Below are 24,064 nucleotides of genomic sequence, written 5' to 3' on the forward strand. Positions count from 1 at the left end.
TGATGGGTGATGGCATAATGAGTTCAGACTTTTGGGGGACCTTGAAATGGGGTGAATGCACTTTGCATATGGTATAGATGTGAATCTTTGGGAGTCGGAGGGCCAGGCTGGGATGAGCAAAATGATGGCTCTCTCCAATGATGACTCCCTCCTAATCCCCCAGATCCTGTGAATATGTCAATTTACATGGCAAAAAAAGCTTTGCTGATATGATTTAATTAAAGACTTTGAGATGGGGAGATTTTCCTGGATTATCAAGGTCTGCTCAATACAGTCACAAAAGTGTTTGTAAGGGAATCAGGAGTGTTAAGATTCAAAAGGAGACTGACAAAGGAAGGAGAGGTCAGAATTCTGGGGGACCACGAGTCAAGGAATGCAGGCAGTCTCTACAAGTATAAAAAGCAAGAAAATGACATCTTCCTTAGAGCTTTTAGAGAAATGCAGCCCTGCCAACACACTTTAGACTTTTGGACTCCAGAACTCTAAAATAATAAATTTCTGTTGCTTTAAACCATTAAATTTATGGTAATTTGTCATGACAGAAATAGGAAACCAATGCAGATTTGAATCTTTAGCAGTTAGGGTTGAACCAGAAAAAAACAAAAAGAAACAGTAGGAGACATATATAAAGAGATTTATTGCAGGCAGTTGGCTTATACAATGGTGAGGGATGAGTAGAGAAGTCCATACTGCAGGCCATCAAGAAGGGCAGCTGAAACTCTCAGGCATGAGCCAAAGCTTCTGTTCACAGGAAGAACAACTATTCCTTCAGGGAAGCCTTAGCTCAGCTTGTAAGTTCTTTCCACCGATTGAATGAAGCCACTAAGATTATTTGGGAGTCTCACTTACTGAAAGTCAACTTTAGCCATATATATATAATACCTCTAGTGTAACACCTAGATTAGTTTTGACTGAATAGCCAGGGACTGTAGCCTAGTCAAGCTGATGCATGAAACTGACCATCACACCAGTGGGCCAAAATTAACATCATCCAAAAGTGGACAAATAGACATCACGTGATTCTAGATAAGAGACTCTGAAAATGACACAACCAGCTATACAGTATTCATGGCAAAAAAAAAGCAAAACCTATATCTAATCCCAAGGATCTATCAAACTCAAAGTGAGAATATTATTTTTAAAAAATTATTTTTTAAAAAATCAATGTTTTAAAAGGCAAAAATAAAAGGATATGGAAATGTTCCAGATAAAAGGAGGCCAAACAGACATAACTAAATGCAGCCCCAGTTCCACACAAACCTATACGGGGGGGGGGGGGGGGCGGGGGGAATGCTTACAAAGGGTAAACTTCGAATGTAAGTGGTAGATTAATTAAAATATGTAAATGTAAAACTTACTAGCATTGATACCTGTGCTAATTTTAAGATAATATGACTTTCTTAGGAAATATACCTTGAAGTACTTAGAGATTAAAGCCATGGGTATGTAAATCATCCTCAAATGGTTCAGAAATAAATGTCTCTCTCTCTTTCTCTCCCTGTGTGTGTGTGTGTGTGTGTGTGTGTGCATGCACAGAGATTGGGATGGAGAGTTCTTAATAATTATTTACACAATAAGCGAAGTATCTGAAAAGGCGTAACAACTGGTATTTTGGATGATGAAAACTTAGAAAAATCATGGCATTTAAAGGTGTGAGGTAAAGACAAGAGATAAAATAAATGTGTCATTCATAATTAACATAGATTTAAATTTTCTAGCACGTTCAGATTCTTTGTGCCATATTTGTTGACCTCTGGGTCTTCCAAGAGTAATTATAACTACAATAATAATAACTAACATTCTAAAATCCACTAGTTTTGACAAAATACAAATTGAATTTGTTATCCAATTATGGTGCTATAATTTTGGTTTTATAAGGTATATAAAAATTTAAATGAAAATTCAATGTATGCTTATATGCATAAATTTGACAAATTCTAAGAAAGTGAAATTTCTACCAAAAACTTGAATATTCAGATATTAAAATAACACAGTTCTATCTTTTGTGGTGTAAATTATTCTTCCTATTTGATTATTGCAAAATTCATATTTATACCTTACATTATAAATTCAATATATGGCACCTAAATTAGGATAATGATATATTCATGGATAGGGGAACAACTTTCCCTTTGTGCAATGGTTGATTAATAGTAGTTTCAGAAAGAAGTGTAAGCAGTGTGAGATAAAATAACAAAGCCTGGAGCAGGATAAAAGCAGTATCATCTGCTACTATGTTTTCAATTCTCCATGATAGTTTGTTTTTGTCAAATGCAAGCAAGTAGATTTCAACCGTACTGGAGAAAGTGACACTGTCCACTCCACTCAAAACTTTCTTTGCTATAATTATATGTGCATATTTTTATGTACCACCCCTCAGATTCTCATGGATGTGGACTGTAGTTAGACTGAGAAATGACTTCAGACTCTTCTTGTCCTACAACAGGTATAATAAAAACATCTCTGTTTATCACTTGAGAGTGTTTTAAGAAATAAAATATTTCTGGCATTTTTTTTTTTATGACCTAAGATAGTCCATAATTTTTTCCCAGTGTTTAGTCCTATAGCCCTGACTTTTTAATAAAAAGTACTGTGGCCATTGACTCAAAAGCAAAAATGCATGTTCCAATCACTCCCAAACGTCAGATCAAATCTAATTTAATCACAAAGCTATTGTATCACTTCCCTGTTGTTGCACAGCACCTTATCACAAGCTTAGTAGCTTGTTACTTCCGGGACACAAGCTCTAAGGTTTTCAGTGCTGAAGAGAAGAAACAGTCATGGTCCTAAGGTAGGCCAGCTAAGTTATTTCCTCAAACTCTTTCCACTTACACATCAGACAAATCACCCTGTTTTCAGTTCAGAAAAGGACTCAAGAGTATTGCACAAGCTCAAACAAAGAAAACTGCTCAAGATACTATTGCTGGTATGCAGCAGAGAAGAATCTCAAACTCGCTTGTCTCACTTCAGTGTAGTGCTAGTTCCTTTATGTGGGCTACTTCTTTCTTTAGGTGTGTGTTTATTTTCTTAATTGAAGAAGAAAATGTTGAAGGCAATTCAGTATGCAGCATGGAATTAGCTAAAGCTTTACCATTAAAGTTACACCATTCATTGGGTTTAAAGGAAGAAGACTTGTCAGATACATCCTAAAATCTGTCAGTTACCATGCATCCTGTTACTATTCATTCCTACACAGAGGGATATCTAAAATCCTCTTGGTAAGTAAGGATTTCAATATCTTTCAAATATAAAATTTTAAATTTATAGCAGGACTAATACTGTACAAGGTGTCTGAGCTCTGAAAGCCAGATCCTTAAATCCAGATAAAGTACTTTGACATCACTAGAGGACACTTACCCAATGCACATTTTTTTTCTTTTTTTTCTCCCTGAGTAGCAACATCTGCCCAATAAAAGATAAGTAAAATAATCTGACATATAAGACCTGCAGATGAATGGAAGTTAAACCACTCAGACCAGGTTTTTAAGATGTATGATGCATTGTCATAGTGTATATAAATTTATTCAAATTATTTTTATGATATATTCTCATAAAAACAATTAAAATCCTAATAAAGATCTTAATGAACAAGGCAGACAAACATATCATGCTGGATACCTAAATTGTAAGAAAGAAAATAGGGAAAACTTTAAAAAATACTTATTTAAGAAAAAATATCAGAATATAAAGTTTCAGGCAGGTAGCATTATTAGCCAGTAGAATATTTTGCTGTACGTTAAAAGTTTTAAAAGTACATTTATTTGCATTTCATTTTTGTTATTGTTTAATGCCTGAAAAAAGTCAGGAGCACAGTTGTTTGTTCAATGGAAAAGTTGAATATTCAGTTGATTCCAGATGAAAAGAGGAAAAAGTATACATCTTTTGATTTTAGAAATCTTTTTCATATGTTTCAAAATACTAAATCCCAGCTCAGTGGAAGCCATAATCTCCATGTTAAAACTTTTTTTTTCTGAAATTAAAAACAGATAAGGGAAAAAAAAATCAGGGTTATATGGAACAGTGACCAGAACCTCCTCTGCAGCTCATTCTAAATAGCAATGGAGACATGACTGGAGCTCAGGCATTATACCATTGTCATCACAGCCTCTGGGCACTACCTGCACATGGGAAATACCAGCAATCTGGATGCATGCAGTTGTGCTTCCCTCCTTTTTTTTTTTTTTACAGGACATTTCCATCTCTCTCCTCCCTTCCCCACCTCCACTACTTTATTCATTCTTCTCTTCAGCCCGCCACACCCTCCCCACAGGGCTATTAGGGTTTTGTTTGGGATAAGGCCCTGTAGAGACAGCCCAAGTGCTAAGGATGTACCCCCTGACCCCAGCTTTGTCAACGCACTCTCCAAGGCAGCTCATGGGGTCAGGGAACTTCTTTGCATTCCAGCACTGCTCTTTGCCATCTGTGTGACTTTACCCCTCCATTTACTCTTCTGAATACCGAAGATACTTAACAGAAGTATCATGCAGGCACCTTCCATTTCAAATAGCTCTGGGTCCAATGCCTCTAAGAACAACAAGACTTGGAAGTGCAAAAGCATAAAGCTAATGGTGGTGTTCCCAGGGACAGATGAATTCTAGGCCTTTGTTATTCCAGAGCAGAAGGAAAAACCCTGGAATAGAAGAAGGGATGCGCAGAGGAGACCTAAACCACAATATGGCATAACCATTCCAACAGTGCAGGGCGACTTGGAGAGGATGAAGCAAAAGCCATGAGACAGAGCAGGCAATTAGGCAGTTTGGAAAGTCTAAGAGATTGGCTTGGAAAAAATACTTCTAGTGCAGTGGGGGAAAATAGTGTGAGATGTTGCCAATATATATGAAGTGATACCCGGAGTTTGAAGTGCCTTGCCCTTGTTTATGCATCAAAGAAATACCATGTATTTAGTGCCCAGCATTGGTGAAGGTCCAGAAACACAGGCGCTTTCCTAATAATGCCTCCTCACTCTCAAAGGACTATAACAAAATGCTATGATTTCACAACACATGGTACTTTCCTGGCTGAAACATATGCAAATGCATCTGCATTAATATGAATACCAACTAACCGGAACAATGGCTGGAACGGCATTTTCTGCCTGTTCTGAGCCTCATACTTGATGATACTTTAGGGATAGAAAGGTCAAAGTTATTATTGCAGCATAGTCAGTTCTGATGGAGCTGTGTTCATTTGTGAGTCAGCCCAGCATGCTATCCTATACAAAGAAATCCTCCTGCTTACCTTTTTCGCAGTAGAATCCTCCAGTAGGCACAATTCTACTAGAATACAATCACCAATACTTGTGATTCCCTTATTATTTTCAGAACTACATAAAGACCACTTGAGTAGATGTTAAAGAGAAGAAATTATTAGTGACTCCTTGGCATCTATAAATCCAATATAGGAAATTTTAATAATTGAAGCTGTTTTTTTGCAAACCTGTCAGGTTGTGATACATTAAGTTTAGAAGCCTTAATTCCCTTTCCAAAATAAAAGAAACATATTTTTCCTGCAATCTACTTACTACAGTGAAGAAAAGAAGAAAACTTCCCAATTCCCCACCTCCATTACCTATCATTCACTCTAGCAATTAGAAATAACAAAAATGTTCAGTTATTTCTGTCAACCATTCCCACCTCTTGAGATGAGCTTGCACACAATTCTCTCTTAAATCAATTTACTTTACATTACAGAGGGTGCTTTCCTTGGCACTGCAAAATTCATTGTGGAAGTCTCCTAAATAGCATGTCTTCTCACAAATCCCTTTGGCCACCTTTATTATAATAACCTTACTAAACCCAGTAGGTGAAAAATAACCTCTACTAAATTTCCATATTAACATATGTGCATGCTGGGTAACCATATTGATGTATGGCTCATATGTAACACTTCAGAAAAATAGTGCAGCTGTATCTTTCCATAATAAACATCCAGGAATATGGAGAGAATTTCATTTCAATCAGTGTTGCCTTGAAAATCTCCCAAGGATTCTGATAACATGTAATTGAAGACTAAATTATTAATTGTTGTCATGGGCTAAAATAAAATGTGAAATCAGGATGAAAGCCCACAGTGAAACCAAGTTTACAGGGTGTATTACAAAATTATGAAAAACAGAAATACAGCATCAATAATTCAACACTATGGTAGATTATATGTGCAACCCATACCAGCAAGAAAAAATCACACCCAGTTTCTGGCTTTTAGGGTTTTAGGAAAGCAAGTTATCTTTTTTTTAACTGGAAAAGACAGCAGGGATATGTCCAGCTTAATCTTTCTCCTTTCGCCCTGGAATGAAGGAGGACAAGATAGAAGAAGCAGAGAATGTACAAAACACTGAGATGGTCATTTTTATATTTCAAGAGGGCATTGGCTCTGTTAAAAGTCAGATAGAAAGACAAAAAGTTACAGAAAATTCTGGCTGTCTACCCAGAAATAGAAATAGTCATTTTATCAGAAATAATACAATTGTTTGTGGATATTTATTTATTTATTAATGTTAGAGTCTCGCTCTGTCTGTTGCCCAGGCTAGTGTGCAATGGCACAATCTCAGCTCACTGAAACCTCTGCCTCCCGGGTTCAAGGGATTCTCCTGCCTCAGCCTCCCAAGTAGCTGGGATTAGAGGCATGTGCTACCATGCCACAATAATTGTGTGTGTTTGTGTGTGTGTTTAGTAGAGACGGGATTTTTCCATATTGCCCAGGCTGGTCTCGAACTCCTGAGCTCTGGTAATCTGCCCATCAAGGCCTCCCAAAGTGCTGGGATCACAGGCATGAGCCACTGTACTCAGCCAGTTTGTGGATCTTCAGAGTAGAAGAAAACTGTGAGAAGTGGTTAGCAAGGACCCCTTATGTATTAACACAAATATCAAATATAAATATGCACATAAACGTGTCTTCCTAAACATCCAAAGCTACTAGGTACTTATGTTCTTTCCCACTGTCTGATTACACTGAGGGTTGGCACCTGATGTCCTGTGGCAGCAAAGTCGAAAGCAGTGCAGCTTTGGTCTCCTACTAAACCAGCTACTTCTCTACTGAGGGCTTCACCATAATTCCCCCAGCACTAAACAGTGCCAGGGACCAGAAACCACTTTCTTCCTCCTCCTGCGGACAAAGCCACAGAGAGCAGGTGGGTCAGAAACACAGTGAAAGTAATTTCTTTCGCCCACAGTTGGTGCATGCTGGCTGAATATCTGTACACGAGTTTTGTATCGACATGCAGCACAGCTGGGCTCTGGGCCCCTTCCGAAGTGACAGTCTTGGTGATCTCACTGCCTTCACTCATCAGCTCTGTTCATGCTGCAAGGTCAGTAGCCTCATGCTCCCTGGAATTAGACATTCTGCCCTAGCCTCTTCTTGTTTTATATATGCCTCAGACATGTTCTGCACCATCTCCAAAACTGTAAACTCATTTTAAGGCAGACTTCTACCAGAGCCACTGGAATTATATTCTCATTAAATGAATGCTGAATACATGGCTACAGCCCCTTCAGAAGCCTTAGATTATCTTATCTTTTTCCCGTGATATGGGAAACTCGAGGGACCACAATCAGAGGATGATTTGTAGTGGTTTACCCTCTCTGATTTCAGTTTCTGTCTCTGTTAGATGGAGGAGGTTGAACTGGATACTTCCCAGGTCCTTCCTGAGCTATTATCCTAGTTACTATGCCCAGAGGCATTCTGGAATGATTTGGGTTCCTGTGAGGAGAGGCCAGAGAGCCAAGAGCATATTTTTCCAATAGGTTAAAGAAATTCTATATAGTAGATGTATTTCTGTATACATCCATACAGCACTTACTATGGACCAATGTTCCAAATACCTAACAAAATTTAACTTATATATATTTTTATTTGCAGATGCCGAAGATACAAGGGATGAAAGTAAAAGCCACAAATCATATCCAGCTGGCTCTGTTTCACCTAAATGGTCTTTTAAAGGGTTCACATTTGAATGACACTGGATAAAATCCAGCCCTCCAGTGAAGACCATTCCCCACCACCTAGTAATCATTTCCTGCCTGGTTCCTGTGTGTGTCTGTAATGAGAAAGTATCTGCTGGGCACCTGGAAAGGAGTAGTGTAGGAGGATTTGACACAGTTTCTTACTAATAACTGAAGTATTTTCTTATTTTGCTTAGTGATATGGGAAATGAAACAAGGAGAATAAGGGATGGTGCTGTGGACAGTAACCAGGTCCAGAGACCAGGCTGAGACCAGCGAGGGGGACCAGAGTTTCAATAAAGTATGCTCAGAAGTCATGTGCCTGATCAGTTTCTGTTTTTACATAATAGAATGGAAACATAAGGGACCGCAGCTACAAAAAGAGAAGTTCCAATGTCAGCCGCAGAACAGAAGTGAAGTCACTGTGAAGGAAATAGTACAGAGTTTATTCAATGCTATAGAAGCCATTAAGCATGATGACTTTAAGGAAGTCAATATCATTCATGAATGAGGATTTTGACCAGGAGTCAAAATGGCACCCACCAATGAGGAGGTGGAAGACTGCATACCTTCTACCTAATGTATGCATTGAAATGCGATACGTTACAAAGGGGTATAAAAGAGTGCTGATTTGGAAGAATGAACAGGGAGCTAGGATAGTGCCAACCCTTCTTTTGACCCCTGTAGTTCATGGCAAATGGAAGAAAGAACAACCTTCTAATGAAGAGCTGGTATCAGTCACTCATAACTCAGTATAGACTGTAGAGACTGTGCTTCTTCTCTGAAGATATTTGCAAATTACATTTAAGCCCTCTTTAGATCATGAAAGCAGGTAGGTTGTCTGTTGCAAATGGTAGCAAACCTGAAAATGCATCACTTGCACGATTCTGGAGACTCCCTTCCTGTTGGCCTCCAGAGCACTCTGGCCTCATTTTCTTCACATCCTTGGAGCCTTTCCTGCTCACACTACTTTGGATAATTCTCTTCATTTTCCCACAGTCAAATGTTGGGCTTTTCCAAAGATTTGCCAAAGCTCTGTTGTCAGTAGCCCAGTACAGGTTTTTTGTCTTTGCAGTGCAAAAGAATTTGAAAGTGAGACTACATTGAAAGTATAGAAGCTTTATTGTGGAGCAGAAGCAAGCATACACTCAGGAGAGGAGCGTGTGTGCGCGCTCAAAAGAATGAGCTGTGCACAACATGGTCAGGGCTCAGACACTATATGGGTAAGCATAATTAAGTCACAGAGTATTCTATAATAAGGGGAAGGATTTTCTGGGTAATGGGTAGGCAATTTCCAGAATCAGGGGGTGCCACCCTTTTCTTGACTAAATGTGGCCAATCTGGTCATGGCATTAGGTGCATGATAAAAGTGAGAGGCTTCCCCATGGAAGTTTTATGGTAATAGTGTCATACATTTTCCGATAAAAGACTCAGCAGTAGATCAAGATTTTGGCCATTTTGAATTTAATCAGTTGTGGTCAGTTGCATCTTCGCTACAATTTTACTTGTGCCTAAAGCAGGATGATAGCAATCTCTCTACATTGTTACAACCTGTTGTAACAGTTCCTTTCTACTAAAGGGCAGGTCCTTGTGCTAACCTGTTTGCCCAGTTTGTTTTGCTTTTAGCCACCTGCAAGTAATCATGCTTGTTCCCCCTCTAACTGCTTGCCACAGCTTTCTCTTCCTACTCCAGCCTGAGTAGTATCATCTATGCCTGTGGCTTCGCCCACGTGCCAATGACATCCAGAGGCATCTATGATCCATAGTTCTCCAGACCCATGTGTCCAGCATCACCATGTAAATTCTTAATTTTGTACTACTTTTTTCTGGAGGATACATCCCCAAAGTTATAGAAACTTCTGAGCCTATAAAGCCTGAATCAGTTCTTTCTCTCCTTAGTGCTGGTCTCCCTCCTATGCAGCAAATCACCCCTTCCTATTAATCTTGTTCCCCAAATCTCTCTCAAATACAAGAGGAATTCATCCCTGTGGCTACTGCTGTATGTCAGGCTCTCGTAATTCCTCCTAGAGTTGCTGCTAAAAGCCCAAAACCTGAGTCTCCATACCTCATCCTGTCCCCTTCAATTCCGTTCTCCACACCAAAGGTACTGTGAGTTTTCTGAAATTGAAACCTACCCATATCATTCCTCTAATAAAAATTATTTAATCCTTTTAGTCTTCAATATTGAATTTAATGCCTTGGCATAAAATACAAGGCCTTTGATGATCCAGGCATCGTCCATCTCTTGCCGCTCTAGACACACCAGAAAACCTCAATTCCTTGTAGTTCTATAAACATACCATGCCCTCTCACACCTCCAGGCAGTGCTTATGCTGGCCTTGCCTGGTGCATCCTCACCCTCCCTGAACTGAACATGCCATCTTCCAAGTCCTGTGGCCCTACTCATCTTTCAGTGACTCAGCTCAGACACCAAACCCTTCAGAACACTTACCTCACTTCCCCATCTCCTAACACAAGCACCCTCTATCTGAAAGTATGTGCATTTTCTTAACCCTTATTATTTCTTGAACATGTTTTAATAGCATTTACGTCATTCTGTGTAATTGTCTGCTTACCTGTCCACTCCCCCATAGCACTGTGATCTTCTGGGAAGCGGCCTTTTTCTTTTGTGCGTCTTCAGCACCTGACAAACTTTGGGAGGCAGTTTGGAACTTTACAAATGTCAATGGAATGGACTAAAGGGAAAGAAACGTATGGAGAAAGACGCAAGCCACACGGTGTCTCTTCAAACTTTTTGCTTAATTCAGCTTTTTTATAAATACAAGGACAATTCTTACCTGTTGTAACAGTGTCTGGAGGGATTCGATGCTTAGTGGATGGCAGAGAACATTCTAGTAGTTATCCCAGATGCTAGCATTGTAGTCTGCTATAGGACCAAAAGTGCCATTAGTACATACATCTTCCTGCATGGTCAAAGACCCTACTTTAGCAAGGATGAAATTCAACACAACAATTTCCTCTTACAAAGTACAAACATGGAGTCTGTTCAGGCCAGTTTTCTGGAAAATCACACCTCTTTTCAGGAAAGAAGGGAGAAAAAGAGGAGTAACCAGCCAGATTGAGTACTATAATATCATATTAGCTACTGGCTATTGAGGACTTGAAATGCTAGCCATCTGAATGTAAAATATTTCATTAATAATTATATTATTGATTACATGTTGAATTTTTCGTATTTTTGATATATTGGGTTGAAGGAAATACTTTATTAAAAGTAATTTCACCTTTTATGTTACTTATCTCAATGTTTCTTTATAAAACTTTAAAAATACATATGTAGCTCCCAATATATTTCTGTGAAATAGTGCTGATTTAAGAGCTAGAAAACATACTTTTGCTACTATGCTATTTCTCTCTTTGGTAGCAAAGCTTTGGAGTATATGACAATGCATTCTTCTTCATTCCAAGTAGCCTTATTCTGTTCACTTTTCCAATTGATCTCAACCAAAATGTACTCATTCAAAACAGTGCCATCTACTGAGAGAAAACAGTAATAGCTTTGAAAATAATCGCTATTTGAGTCTAGGCATGGGAATTTCTCTCCTGCTCATATTTACAATTAAACAAAAATACAGCAATCCCAGAGTAAGATCACTGTATCAGTTGCCACATTTCAACCTCTGATGGTTGCATACATGTATCTGCCTTCTTTTTATGTCTCTTTATTTTAAATAGCACAGGCCAGCAAAAGGCATGGCCAGTCCCCAGCTCAGACCACCTGGGCAGGCTGCATGACTGGTTGACGATGAAGGGAGAGATGGCGGTCCCAAGCATTTTCTGTAAGAGGTGCTATTTCTTAGTTGTGCATTCTCTGTCCCGAGCAGATCCTCCTTTGGGCCATTATAGTGCTTGGAGCCTGCCTCTCTGGCTTAAGATAATTTTTAATACTTCCAAGTCTCCAAATCAATTTTTACTCTTGAACACATTCTAAACATCTTTAACTTTAACTGCAATTTCTTAATGACCCCTTTGGAGCCTTTTCCTATAGCACAGTAGCGGCATCTGCCCTGGAGGGCAGGGGGACACAGGAATAGGGAGCAAGGCGGTCCTTTGATAGAGATATTTTGAGACTACCTACCTTCCTCCTCGAGCACTTTCAAAAGAATACTCAAAACAGAAAAGACTCTACATCACTCTTTGGAAATGTATTTTCAGAAATTGCATCAGCTTTTAATTTTTCAGTAGCAAAAACACTTTCCATTGACAACATTCCATATCTTAAAAGAGAATTACTAGTTAAGAACAACCAGATTGGTCTTATTAACAAAAAATTAATGCTAGCCAGCTTGGTTAATTATATATGGATACCTGTGTATGTGTATGTATGTGTGCAAACATGGCTGTGCATACACACATACACACACAATCCTTTCCACTCCCATCAACATGAAGCATTTCATTCTGTGAAGTGGGATTACAGATGATTTTGCTAATTCCCATCTTTATAATTTTCTGCATTTCTAAATTTTCCACAATTAACGTGATTAACGTGTATTACGTTTGCAATTTTTAAAAATCAAAAAATAAAGTAGAAGAAAGAAAAAACAGAAGGAAGAAATAGGGAGAGAAGGATGAGAGAGAAGTGGAGCAGAGACAGAGAGGGGAACAGATAGAAAGAGGGAAGGAGGAAAAGAGAGAGAGCACACTCAGCGAACTGCTAGCTCAAACCTACACTAGTCAGAATGGGAAGTCAGTCATCCTGAAAGCCCTTCTCTCAGACAGCTTAGAGGAAGCATTTAGGAAAATTCTGTAATGCACTTACATGCCATGCATCTGCTCTCTTACATCACCACTAAAGACATTCTCCCCAGAAGGAATGGGTAGTAGTGTATGCAGAAAAGATTATTATTTTTCTTTATACTCCTTCAAAACAAAAGCTGTTTAGTTGCTTCTACTATTGCCAAACATAAGGTCTACCCAGAAGCTCTTTTTTTGGCATTGATTTTAATGCTGCTTCTCCAGCTCAGCCTTTGGACGCTCAAAGGTAATAATTTTTTTAAAAGACAACCACAAAATTAATATCCGAGCTCTGCATGGTTTCTTCCTAGAAGGAGGCATACAGGGATGGTTGTATGCTCAGTGAAAATCAATACTTTCAAGAACAATATCGACCTGCTAACAAGTGAACAGCATTTCTAGGAGAAAGCAGGGTGCTCTCAAAATTCAAGCCGCATGCATGTGTGTCAGGTTTTTAAAAATGCACTTAATGTTAGAATCCTTACCATGCACCAAGACCTGCTGCCTCTGGACTAGCTACATCAATATGAAGGACAAATTTACACCCCAAGGAATGGCCAGTGACAGTCTCTCCAAACCCAGGATCAGACCTGTGGAATGAGCACCAATTTATGCTGATTGATGGCCTTTTGTCACTCTGTCTTAGAGGCTGTGACCATTTGAAACTTCAAAATGGATGAAGTCAAACAGAACAGGCGCTCCTGTTCAATGAAGCAGAGAGACAGGACCAAGAAGCCAACCATTCTGTCAAAAAAGAAAATGTTCTGCCCAGAATAATCCATCAGGGTTTCAAACCTTCTGACACTTTTCATATCCAATGCATACAAAAATATCTATGATGAATGCAGACATAGCAACTGATTGTATTTCTTTTACATTGGTACATAAAACTTTTAAAAATAAATAATCCATGCAATGTTTTAACTCAGTAAGTACACTTGCAGGCAATTATACTTCAAAGTATTTATTATAAATGCACAGAATTTTTTTCTAAAATTAAGGGGCTTGACAGACTACTATTTACAATTTTTTAAATAGGAAATTGGTTATAAATTATGACTAGTTAAAATAATGCAACAACATGAAATCACTAAAGATTACATTGTAGATTATTTAAAATATATACAAATAGTATATTAATTAGAAAAAAATCCAAACTGATATCAATGTTATATCACATATATGTATCGATATATGTAAGATATATAGATTTTATAAAATACAGACATAGAAATATATATATATATAAACTATATGTACATCAAGAAAAAAAGCACTGACATAATACATACAAAAATGTTAATAATGAACATCCCAATAGTGGAATTACAGATGAGGCTTTAGGTTTCCTATATATCTAGATTACCCCAAATTACCAAGTTAACGCATAATGTTTATATGTGTAAAAACGTTCATAATTATATAGTCTGTTAATTTCTGTTTCAGTATATACTTCTATTTATTGAAGATCACTATCCCTACCAAGGTCTAAGAAATGCCATATGTAAACATATCTCTTATTATAACAATACTTTCCATACCGAGGGTGGTCTGACCACCAAAGGGTTGTGGACTCACGCCCTTGTATAAATAAAATATTAACAGAGCTCTACGTGGGGTTACAAAACTGGTAAGGAAGGACACCTGTAATACTTGAACAGTATCAAAGAGAAGAGTTTATGAACATTACAATGCTCAAATAGATTTATACTATCAGTTACCATAAACAAGCAAATATCTCTTAACCACAATTTTATTAAAGATGAAAATTGGATACTTCCGGGAATATGATTTCCAAAAGGCATGAATTTAAAGAGATAGAAAAAAGAAGTAATTTAAGCATGGAGTTGGAAATTCCCTCAACACATGTGTCTTTACCCCTTTATCCCAGTGGGCATGGCAGAAACAGAAATGCATAAAAATGCCTAGATTAATGTTTTCTCGATACAGTGGGGATGGGGGGAATTAGAAAGTTTACAGCTGTGGGAGCAATGCCTACCTTCAGTTATGTCCAGGAAGCAATAAGATTTTCCTTGGTCAAAAAGTAACTTTACAAGTCTTAGACAAATTCCAAATAAAGTTTCATTTCTTGTTTCACTGATGAGAATTACAATGTATGAGCCTCTGAAATGTAAACTCGGGACATTGTACATTGACTCTGATTTTTTAATGTATTGCTGGTTATTCTCCATTTGCATAGTTCTGTTCTAGATCATTTGCCAATCTTTTCTATCTTTCTGTATTTCCTGGGAGGCTGATCTACACAAAGGGCATCACCAGGGCTCCCTTGCTGGTTGATTTCCAATTGGTTTCAGCCAGCGAGTGATCACCAAAAGACCAGAAGACAGAAGACAGAGAGTAGGGCATTATTTCCTGCTTCCTCCTGTACCACGCCTCTGGTAGCAGCCATGACGTTTCACAACTGCAGCTGCCTTCAGGTGGCCCTTCTTCCATGACTTCAGATCCCACAGCAGTTCCTCACACCCCCTCTGCTTCAGGGTTGTCAATCGCTTATTCGCCTATGAGTCTCTAGGTGTCTAATCACCACTCCAGGGAATGGAAGATCTTGTTAATTTAATACTCCTAAATATTATTTATTATTATATACATGTATGTATACATATTTTAACATAGCATATATTTTACTTATATATGATATTAATATATAAATCATGTAATGTATATTCTTATATAAATGGGAAAAGAATTATGGAACATATTCTCAAGGAAGACACTGCACATATATATGTGTGTGTGTGTGTGTGTGTGTGTGTGTGTGTGTGTGTGTGCATAGGGAGAAAGAACGAGAAACATGGATGTACTACCTCAAAAATTTGGGATTTGTTGTTTAGCTCACATAGCTGGGAGCAGCTCTAATGGTTTGGTTGTTTGATTAGTTGAAGCCTGCATCTATGGTGGCCTGTAAGCAGAGTTGAGAGGGAAGCTTCCTTAGCATATGGTAAATAAAGGAAACTGGAGGCTTAAGTAGATGGACGTGGGAGAGTGGACCTCTCATATGCAACACACTTAGCTACCTCCTAACCTGACCCCATAGCAAAGAGAAACAGATTGGCGAGAGTCTTCCCAGCGTCTCTGAAGAGCTCTCAGTGACTAGTTTACGTAGCCTTGAAATGATGATGAGAGATTTTGCCATTGATCTGGTTGTTCTGATTTCAATAGAAATGATGCTATTTCAGGGTGGCAGGGACCCAGTGATGAGGCTTAATTATCAGAGATAAAGTTGGCCCAATTTCTGTGATAGACCACAGAGACACAGTAGCAATCGGAGGGTACTGACACTTAGAAATCTGTGGAGTCTTATTACTGGCTTGTGCAGAATTTGAGGGAGAAAGGGACACAATCCTACTTCCTCAGAGTTATCCAGCTAATGGGAAAGTGGATTATTAGCTGGGCTTGAGAAGTTGTAAAGTAAAACACTAGAAAGCTAAATTTAAATGAATAAACATTCTCCCACACTCAGTCTTTGTATTCAAAGACAGAGACACTAGATAACCTACACTCTGAGGCAATCAGTTGCTGATAGCAAACAGTAGTTGCCATTTTTGAGTGCCTCTTCGGTAACAAATCCTGGGCTCTACACCTTAGGTGTACAGACTAATTCTCACCACACCTCTGCAAGTCATATGTATCTCACTTTCTGCAGAAAGAGGGTTGAAGCGAAATGGTCTAAGGTCATTATTTTGTCCAAAACATATTTGTGAATGTCTACTAGTTGACAGTACTTACTCACTTACTTATTATTTTAAAAGGTAATATCAAGTGTATCTGTTGGCAACCATTATAAATCCAAGCAGAGATTGATTTAATGAGCAACCTGCCATCACACAGGAATAAACAGCAGGGAGTCAAACTGGAACTGAGCTTTCTGTTCCCTCTGGACTATTAGTCGCACATTCTACAACATAATTATTGATGGAATCAGAAGTTTTGTATTATCTTTCTTAGCACAGTCTCAGTATTCAGCCACATTCTCTATTTCTTCACTTGAAAAGGCCAGAACGTTAGAAGACTAGATGGTTCTTGGACAAATGTTGTGAAAATCACCACACACTGGAGCCAAAGGCAAGACACAGAAAAACACAAGACACCAAAAGTGTGTGTGAGGCACTGTGAAAGACAGTGCAGGGACTGCAAATGGCCCACACAGACCAGCCTTCCACTTGCTGGCCCTATGACCTTAACAAGGCTTCTCCTCTTTCTCAGCCTTGTTTTCTCATATAGAGGAAATAATCACACATAATTTAGCAGTGACATCAGGTTTAAAGAAATGAAAAAACAGCAGCATACAGAGGTCAAGAGAGTGCTCTAGAGACAAACATCTTGGACTTCTATCCTGAGCATTGCTCCCTACCCCTCTGATCCTAGGTTACTTAATCTTATCCTTCTGTTTAAGTTCCTTAATCTATAAAATGGGCAATGACATTACTCACCTTTAAGGTTCCATTGAGGATTACATGAGTAGACACATGAAAACTCTTACTGCAGTGCCTACCACATTGCTCATGTTCAGTAAATGTCAGCTGTGATGATGTTAATGATGGTGATGATGAAGATTCTGAGAAAGAGGAAGAATAATGATTACCATGTGTGAAGTGGTTAGAAGGCTGAAAATATATGTAATTCTTCCCATAATCAATGATCCACATCCAAAATCCCTCCTTAAGATTGAAACTCCAATTTAAGCCTTAAAATTACCAATTTTAATTTGGCTCCATTACCCCAAATTGTGACAATAATCCTGTAGAAGCCTAGCAATGTTTTCCAAGGACTATCAATGCCCTAAACCAGCTCATCTCAAACTTTTTATAAAATAATCAAACTATTTTATTCTTTTGTTGTGAGAGTGTTAGAAACCCAATGCTTTGGCTATAAAGTTTCATACAAAATAATCAAAACACTCCAGGAGCTACAATATCACCAGGCACTTTTATAGAGTTTGATGATGAGTGAGAAAGATCTGTCCAGAAAGACCTATGAAAAATCATTATTATATTACACTCAACAGCTTTCATGCACCACCTACAGATGCTCAGGGAGAAGGAAGTAACAGCTCTACGTAACATGATTTAAGCATTCCAGAGACTGTTGGCTTTGCCATGAAACATCAATTTCCTGGCACTCTCACATTACTTTTTCATGTTGTCATATCTTTGGAGAAAAATAATAAAATAGTTGGACCAAACAATAATATTTCTCAAACAAATACACTTTCTGCCTTCTCTGGTGTATTTATGTTTACATGTTTGGAAGAGCCAATAGTCATTACTACATCCAGCCAATAATATTGAAACTGGGAATGTACTTGTATCTTTGCAATAAGTCACAGAAGAGAGCTGCTCTCTTAGTAGTGAGACCTAAAGATGGTAAAATAAATAGATAACTTGTCTTCTGTGGGAAAACAAAAGTGTGTGTATGTGTGTGTCTTGGATACTACCAAAAGATCTCTACTTTTTCTTCTTTTTGTGTGTATATTCAGGCTTCCTTACATTTCTATCTCAATATGCAGAAATATATATTAATAGGTTGGAAAAATGATAAGTGTAAACACAACAAAGAGTAGTAGTACTTTTCAAATATGCTTATGCATCAAAATTACCTGGAGCTTGTTTTCACACAGATTCCTGTGCCTGACCCCAACAGTTTCTCCTTCAACAGCCCTAAGATAAAACTAAGACCTTGTATTTCTAATCACTTCCCATCCAGGTGAGGCTGATGCTGCTAGATCAGGGACCACCATTTGAGAACCAGTGATGGAGAAGAATGGTCCCCAACTTTACTTGGTATCACAGAACAAGTGTTCTGGTCTTAACACTTCTGTGTGACCCAAAGCACAATATTTAATCTCTCCAGATTAGTTTCTCAAAGGTGAAATGAGGAGTTTGCACAAGATGAGCTTCAAGATTTTTTTTCAACACCAGTGAGCCATGAAGGCTAAGCTTTCTCTGTGCCTGGTAGCCTCTGAAAGGTACCAGATTGATTCAGGTGCTGCTCCTCCATCATGCACAGGGATTCTGTCTTTGATTTGGTCTCCATCAATGGTTTGCAAAGGTTGTCAAAAGCAGCGAGGGCAGTTAAATAGATGGCATCCTATTTCTAAAAAGTAAAATGTTTATAACTTGTTAGCTCTTCCTCCCATGCGTAGTAGAGAGAATATACCATCGGATTTGGCTTCAAATGAACATCCTTCATAGTGTCTGTCTTAGTAGGAGAATTGACATAATAATAACAAAAATTAAAATTTATATGTATCAAACACTTACTATATGCCAAACACTATAAGGTCTTTATATACATTGTCATTTAGTCCTTATTGTAACCCCATAGGGCATTCAATATTATTATGTTCAATTTCGGCAGCAAAATGTACTTAGAATAGCCTTTCAATCCACTTGAAGTCACACATGGATCAAGAAGCAAAACTGAGATGCAAAATCAACCTAGTCTGATTTCAGATCGAGGGCCCCTTATCACAGTGAGAGTTTAAATGTTATTGCATTGGGGTGTGTTGAAATGAATGCCTGTGGCAAGTACAATGTTTCAATTTTTTTAATGTTACTTTTGTTGAGGATCAAAATATGCCACCCCAACATAAACCACTTTGGCATAAGCGTTATTTTGAACTGGAGGCAAATGAGACCCAACAGATGCATGTGCCTTCCCGGCACAACCCTTATCTGAGTAAAAGCAGAAACTCCTGAGAAATGAGAACTTCCATCAATTCCTTTCACAGGGAAGTTTTCTGGCTATGAAAAGAACAAAACAGCCACACTGAGATGGACCTGTACAAGCAAAGGTTACTCCATGAGTGCCCCCATGTGTTAACCTTCCGCCTCGGAAGGCTAAAGGTCTTGTCACCACTACAAAGGCATTGCTCTTTGCTGAGATGCTATGTAAGCCCAAGTTCTAACCATCTCTTTGTGCTACTCTTCACTAAGATTCCTCCTTGTACCCTGCACAGGATAATAATCTGAATAATCTGTTTTTCTCCTGTTACGCTGACTTTTGTCAGTCTGATTTGCAGGGCCCCAGCAAATAACCTAAGACTGGTAAAGGAAAAAGACTTTTTTTTCCTCCCTTTCCTGTTCATGATATCTTAGGGACTGATAAGACAAGAAAGAAGTTAAGCCTCCCCCTCAAGCTATCTCCTGGACCACCAGGGCTTCTCCAACACTGTACATTCTTAGCAGGCATGCTGGAGACTTTCCTCCATTCCAGGGGCTGCACAAAGTGTTTTCCTAGAATGAGACCCCCTAAGCTTCCCCAGGGGCTCACAGACATATAAGGCTGGCAGACACATCAATGATGAGCTACGACGGAAGCAGTATTGCATCAATAATTTTTCTCTCAAAAAGACCCCCATACAAAACAGCATGGTACTGGTACCAAAACAGAGATATAGACCAATGGAACAGAACAGAGTCCTCAGAAATAATACCGCACATCTACAGCCATCTGATCTTTGACAAACCTGAGAGAAACAAGAAATGGGGAAAGGATTCCCTATTTAATAAATGGTGCTGGGAAAATTGGCTAGCCATAAGTAGAAAGCTGAAACTGGATCCTTTCCTTACCCCTTATACGAAGATTAATTCAAGATGGATTAGAGACTTAAATGTTAGACCTAATACCATAAAAACCCTAGAAGAAAATCTAGGTAGTACCATTCAGGACATAGGCATTGGCAAGGACTTCATGTCTAAAACACCAAAAGCAACGGCAGCAAAAGCCATAATTGACAAATGGGATCTAATTAAACTAAAGAGCTTTTGCACAGCAAAAGAAACTACCATCAGAGTGAACAGGCAACCTACAGAATGGGAGAAAATTTTTGCAACCTACTCATCTGACAAAGGGCTAATATCCAGAATATACAAAGAACTCAAACAAATATACGAGAAAAAAACAAACAACCCCATCAAAAAGTGGGGAAAGGATATGAACAGACATTTCTCAAAAGAAGATATTCATACAGCCAACAGACACATGAAAAAATGCTCATCATCACTGGCCATCAGAGAAATGCAAATCAAAACACAATGAGATACCATCTCACACCAGTTAGAATGGCAATCATTAAGAAGTCAGGAAACAACAGGTGTTGGAGAGGATGTGGAGAAATAGGAACACTTTTACACTGTTGGTGGGATTGTAAACTAGTTCAACCATTATGGAAAAGAGTATGGCAATTCCTCAAGGATCTAGAACTAGATGTACCATATGACCCAGCCATCCCACTACTGGGTATATACCCAAAGGATTATAAATTAGTCTACTACAAAGACACATGTACACGTATGTTTATTGCGGCACTATTCACAATAGCAAAGACTTGGAATCAACCCAAATGTCCATCTGTGACAGACTGGATTAAGAAAATGTGGCACATATACACCATGGAATACTATGCAGCCATAAAAAAGGATGAGTTTGCGTCCTTTGTAGGGACATGGATGCAGCTGGAAACCATCATTCTTAGCAAACTATCACAAGAAGAGAAAACCAAACACCGCATGTTCTCACTCATAGGTGGGAACTGAACAATGAGATCACTTGGACTCGGGAAGGGGAACATCACACACTGGGGTCTATCATGGGGAGGGGGGAGGGGGGAGGAGGGAGGGATTGCATTGGGGAGTTATACATGATATAAATGATGAATTGATGGGTGCTGACGAGTTGATGGGTGCAGCACACCAACATGGCATAAGTATACATATGTAACAAACCTGCACGTTATGCACATGTACCCTAGAACTTAAAGTATAATAAAAAAAAAAAAAAAAAAGACCCCCATACAGTCTTCCCCATCTCAGTAAACAATAAATGTAAATGTTATTGCAATGTTTACAATATTTTCTACCTGTTTTATGTATGGTAACTGATGAAACCATTACAACCACACTGTAAAGAAGTACTATCAGTAATTCCACTTTATAGATGAGGAAACTGATGCACAGAAAAGTAACTTGCCCGAGGTTGCGGGAAGTAAATAACAGAATCAGTAATTAAGCCGGAGCAGTCTGGCTCCAGGCTCATCCTGCTAATACACATGACTCCCTTTCTAACTGGAAGCTGCATTCCAGATGGGCAGGCCCGAATGCTTGGCTCCTTCTCTTTTTCTTCCACCTTATTCCCGTTCAAATTCAAAACACATCTCCACCTTCTCCTCCACTGCCTCCCTGGTCCAGGCACCATTGAACCTCACCTAGATTATAGCGACGGCTTTTCACTGGTCTCCCAGCTTCTGCCCTTGAGCCTCCATGGTCTATTCTTACAACAACAAGAGTGACCTGGACCTGGGCTCCAAAACCTGTGATGCTGTATGAACTCAGGGTAAAAGCCAGTTCCTCACAGTGCCTCACAGGCTTTTCAGGGCCTCCAGGTGTTCATGCCTCACTGATGGCACATCCAGGGGGCTTGCATGATGACCTTGCATTGCTTACCTCAGCCTCCATACAGCCATAAGGCACAGACTTATCAATGGCACACAATCTTATCAGATCATGTATATGTTCTGCTAAAACATTGTTAGATACAAATGTATCATAGAGCCCTAGCCATCATTAACAGAAGGCAATAATTTATAAATGATGAACTGACTACACAGTAGGAGGCCATACCCCAGAAGTCATCCCTTGAAGGATAACTGCCTAGAAGAGCTCCACAATCACTAACATCTATGTCTGGTATTTTGGCCACCGATACTTTGAGTTCATGTGCCGTAGAAACTGCTATAGACAATTCAAACGGTAGTGAGAGCATAGGCTTTGGGATCAGACTGCCAGGGACTGTATCTTAGCTCTGTCATTTATTGTAACCTTTGCCAAGTTACTTTACCTCTGCCTGCCCTAGTCTAATCATCTGGTAAGATAGCTGTCATGAAAGCCCTGGTCCACAATGTCAAAGTGAGGAACGAATGGGTCAATACATGTAAAGTACTCACAACAGGGTCTAGTGTCTCCTAAAACCTCAAAAACGTAAGATATCATTATTAGTATTATTATAGTATTGAGAGAATGTACTCACAGTCCTTAGTAGTCTTGTCTTGAAAATGATATTTCAAGGAAGTTCAAGTAATCAATGTGTACTCTAGTTAATATCACATCCTTGCACATGTGGCTAGAATGAACCATCTACAGATTGCGAAGCTGAGAACCAGGCTCTGGAACAAGCCGTCTCCTCTAACCTACTGCCACCAGGTGAGGGCCTGAGTGAGTGACAAGCTTGGATTCCTGTAGAACATTTTATCTCTTCTGAAAAAGAAACAGTCATAGAACGAATCCAGTAAACTATTATGAAACTCAATTTTAATGAGTTTAGTTCCACTTAACAAAACAAATTCTGAGACTAAATTTCCTAGATTATTTCTTCAAATTTCTATATCTTATCACCTGTATGTCTCCAGTAAGAGCAATTATATGGAAGTAGCACATGACCTAAAAAGACTGTCTTGAAGCTAAACCCTGAAATTACATTTATTTTTAATGTTCACAAACCCTGGATCCTGCCCTTTTATTTTATTCTTCTTTCCATCAAATGAGCCTGCCTTAGTCTGTTTAGGTTACTATAACGAAATACCATAGACTGGTGGGTTAGAAATGACAGAAATTTAATTCTCACAGTTCTGTACTGGGGAATCCAAGATCAAGGCAACGACAGAGTCCGTGAGGGCCTCCTTCCTTCATGGACAGCAGCTTTGCCTCTGTAACCTCACATGGCAGAAGGGACTAACTAGTTCTCTAGGGGCTCTTTTATGAGGGCACTAATCTTATTCTTTCAGGCTCTGTTCTTAGGACCTAGTCATCTCCCCCTAACCCCCTCTCTTAATACCTTCACCATGGGGGTTAAGACTTCATTCAACATTTGAATTTAAGGAGATACCAACAATCAGACTATAGCAGAGCCTAATGTCTTTACATCAAGGAAGTAAAAGTATTTCTTATTTATTTATTTATTCATTTATTTATGAAATGGAGTCTTGCTCTGTCACTCAGGCTGGAGTGCAGTGGCAGGATCTCGGCTCACTGCAATCTCCACATCCTGGGTCAAGCGATTCTCCTGCCTCAGCCTCTGGAGTAGCTGGGACAATAGGTGCACACCACCATGCCAGCTAATTTTTTGTTTGTTTGTTTGTATTTTTTAGTAGAGTTGAGGTTTTGCCATGTTGGCCAAGCTGGTCTCAAACCCCTGACATCAGGTCAGGCCTACCTTGGCCTACCAAAGTGCTGGGATTATAGGCATGAGTCACCATACCCAGCCAGTAAAAGTATTTTAAATAAAAATAAAAAAGTTTAATGTGTCTCTGAAAATAAAATAATAAACAGATAGTGATTCTGAATCTTTGC

The 24,064-nt window shown here is 38.9% G+C and overlaps 1 long non-coding RNA gene across 1 annotated transcript; it reads right to left on the reverse strand.

Moving 5' to 3' along the window:
• Positions 1–8,984: 8,984 nt before the first annotated feature.
• LOC115894301 lies at positions 8,985–22,974 on the reverse strand. Its single transcript, XR_004054404.1, has 4 exons — positions 22,746–22,974; positions 17,150–17,274; positions 10,739–10,827; positions 8,985–9,007 (listed from the first exon to the last, which is right to left on the reverse strand). It is a non-coding gene; the product is annotated as an uncharacterized LOC115894301 (long non-coding RNA).
• Positions 22,975–24,064: the final 1,090 nt, after the last annotated feature.

This window comes from Rhinopithecus roxellana, chromosome 17, assembly GCF_007565055.1.
Source record: "Rhinopithecus roxellana isolate Shanxi Qingling chromosome 17, ASM756505v1, whole genome shotgun sequence".
Classification (NCBI taxonomy): Eukaryota; Metazoa; Chordata; class Mammalia; order Primates; family Cercopithecidae; genus Rhinopithecus; species Rhinopithecus roxellana.